The following is a 3,510-nucleotide window of genomic DNA, read 5'->3' on the forward strand; positions in this document are numbered from 1 at the left end:
ATCAGATGGAGTGCACTGTACACTGGATGCCCACACATGTACTCAGGCCAAATGTGACACCTTCACACTGATCTCCCTCCATATCCAAGGTATACTTGCTCCAGTTTTTAATGTGTTCTGTTTTATCTTCAATTGGGACTTTCCTCTGTTTTATTCTGTCATTGCTGTGTTGTTTGATTGTATTTTATCTCAACTTTGTATGTTTTTCTGTATATGCTCAGATTATGGAAGCCTATAGAAACAACAACTGAATACTACCTGGCAGGGGAGATACCATGATTACGAAGGTGGTTTTCCCTGGGCAAGGCTTATCCATTGCACTCTGGATGTGCTGACCCCTGCAATTTCCCCAAATGTGGGAAACTCAGCTGCATAATTTGTGGTAGTGGGGGACTGCATTCTTCGCACTCTCCCCTAATAAAAAATAAAAAAAGAAACAACAGCTGAATCAATAGATTCAATGGGACATGGCAGAGGTGGCAGTGGGAAATGGGGAGGTAACGACTATGAGTACAAGGAAAAAGAGATCCCGTGGAATTGTTTATGATGATTATTGCACAAATCTTTTTTAAAAAATCATTTTATTAAGGTCTCATACAACTCTTATCACAATCCATACATACATAAGTTGTGTCCAGCACATTCGTACATATGTTGTCATCATCATTTTCAAAACACCTGCTTTATACTTGAGCCCTTGGCATCAGCTCCTCATTTTTCCCCCTCCCCCCTGCTCCTCCCTCCCCTTTGAACCCTTGATAATTTATAAATTATTATTATTTTGTCATATCTCACACCATCCGACGTCTCCCTCACCCACTTCTCCACTGTCGGCCCCCCGGGGAAGAGGTTATATGTAGACCTTGTAATCTGCTCCCCCTTTCTCCCTCACCTTCCCAACATTGCCACTTGTTTATCTTCCAGCCTATAGTCCCCCAGATTTTATATATGTTGACAGCCGGGCACCATCAGCTTTCTCCACCGCACTTGCCTATGCACCTGCTTTGTCTTCAGCATTCGTATCAGGATAGGCTGGTGTGCTTCTTCCATGTGGGCTTTGTTGTTTCTTAGCTAGATGGCTTCCTGTTTATCTTCAAGCCTTTAAGGCCCCAGATGCTATATCATTTGATAGCCGGGCACCATCAGCTTTATTCACCACTTTTGCTTATGCAACCACTTTGTCCTCAGGGATTGAGTTGGGACAGGCTGGTGTGCTTTTTCCATGTGGGTTTTGTTGTCTCTCACATAGATGGCTGCTTGTTTATCTTCAGGTCTTTAAGACTTCAGGTGCTATATCTTTTGGTAGCCGGGCACCCTCAGCTTTCTTCAGCCCATTTGCTTGTGCACCCATTGTCTTCAGCGACTTCAGGTGCTATATCTTTTGGTAGCCAGGCACCATCAGCTTTCTTCACCACATTTGCTCGTTGTTGCACAACTCTTATGAATGTAACTGAATTATTGAAATCTTTGATGTGTGAATTTAACGTTGGTGAAACGGTTAAAAATAAATTTATTAAAATAAAATTTAAATGATGAATTTAAATTATTTTTAATACACTGGAATATACTTCCAATTGTGTAAATAATAGGTGATGGGACAACGTTGTGTTTTGTTGTACGTGAGATTGCTCTTAGTTGGAATGGACTCAAAGGCAAATAATAAATAGCAATGATCACATTTGCATTCCTTGTGATGATTGCACACTTCATTCTTTCTTGATCTAATGTTAATTTCATCAATATTTATTCCTCTTTAACTAACCTTTTTAAAAATTTATTATCATGTTTGATACAATGAAGATAGAAAATAATGAAAAAAATAATAAACATTAACAAAAATGTTTAAAAAGAAGCATGAATACAATGTGAGAAAATTAAATTTAAAAATATTTGTAGAAATTTAGTCCATACTGTAGATCAGATCATGTATCTGGTCTTAGACTTTGTTTTTAAGTGTGATTTCATTCATACTCATATTCTCATGAAGACATTATGCGAGTTTTTTACAGATCTGAATCATAGCTACCAACTTCTTCCTTGAGCCACATACCTGCATTTCCCCACTGTCTACTAAATAACTCAAAATTGCTAACTTACCTCATTTCTTGTCAAACTCATTCCAAAATGAATTTTACTTTTATTTTATTTGGTCTCAAATTTGTCCAATGAGTGACCACCTGTTTAACACCTACAGCATTCAAATTATTTTTCTTGGCTCAGGAAATAAAGGTCATTAGAAATATATTGCCCTCAAGGGGGTGACATTTAGTGTCAAAGTTGTCCCGAGGGACCACTGTCTAGAATCAACAAAGAAGCCAAAGTTGAAACTTGTCACCTTCAAGGGATCACACTGAGATATGTCTTGATATTGTCAACATTTCATCTAGCCAGGTAGTCAGCAAATCAGTCATAAATTGGTTAGAAGGAAATATGATCCAGACCAAAGGGCATGACAGAGCCAACTATTTTAAATGGGACATAACGAAAATGTCCCTGCATGTCCTGGGGCCTAAAGTGTGGAACCTTGGCAAAAGTACTATATATAAGTGTGGAACCTTGGCAAAAGTACTATATATAAGTAACTAGACCTTTAATAGAAGGCACACTGCTATCTACCAAAACCTAAAATGTAGCAAATAACTTTCTGTAAAGCAACAGAATACCCCCCCCCCTTTGTCATTTCTACTATTTATATGCCACAGAAGTAGGACAAGGTGCTGTTGGATCTAAAGGAGGAAATCATTCAGAATAAATCAGGACAAATAAGTGCCAGGAAAAATATATCACATGACCCACAGTTAATGGGTCATTTGAAGCCAACAGAGCATTAAGAGACAGGTGGAAACTGCTGACATACTCTTTAGGAGTATGTTGAGAGTCAGAATCCTTTTCCAGAGATCACTCAGAAGACCAGAAATGTGTCCCATACAAGTTTATTCATCCACATAGAATCAAGACTAGAAATTTATGTTGAAAAGAGCCTACATACAGGAAGAGAGCAGGCTCAGCCTACTAGTCCAACACCAAAACAAAAAAATAGTGTCTCAGATTTTAGTTTTAAGTGAAGCTATGGATTTAACTTTGATATCCTTGCATGGAAGAAATATTTTGCGCTTAACTATGTTGTACTGGAGGTCCTAGCTAACAACATATGACAAAGAAAAGACATCAAATGTATTCATCTGGGGAAGAAAGAGGCGAAATTATCATTATTCACACATGATATGATTCTATACATCAAAAATCCCCTAAACTCCACAAGTGGAGTGTTGGAAGCAATAGAGGAATGTGGCAGAGTGGCAGGACACAAGATCAACAAACAAGTCTACCAGTCTGTTATACAACATCAGACAAGATCACAGAAGAGACCATTAAAAAGGTAGTACCCTTTACAATAGCCAAGCACAAATTGAAATGTCTAGGGATATACCTGACTGAAAAAAAATGAATGATTTGTATGAGAAAAATTATAAAACACTACTATAAGAAATCAAGAGTGACCTCAACAAA

The 3,510-nt window shown here is 37.9% G+C and overlaps 1 non-coding gene across 1 annotated transcript; it reads left to right on the forward strand.

Moving 5' to 3' along the window:
* Nucleotides 1–251: 251 nt before the first annotated feature.
* On the forward strand, nt 252–415 carry LOC115873666. The gene has a single exon (XR_004048555.1). It is a non-coding gene; the product is annotated as a U1 spliceosomal RNA (small nuclear RNA).
* The last annotated feature ends 3,095 nt before the right edge of the window (nt 416–3,510 follow it).

Source organism: Echinops telfairi, unplaced genomic scaffold, assembly GCF_000313985.2.
Source record: "Echinops telfairi isolate 266 unplaced genomic scaffold, ASM31398v2 ScPeMD7_7469;HRSCAF=8507_0, whole genome shotgun sequence".
NCBI classification, from domain to species: domain Eukaryota; kingdom Metazoa; phylum Chordata; class Mammalia; order Afrosoricida; family Tenrecidae; genus Echinops; species Echinops telfairi.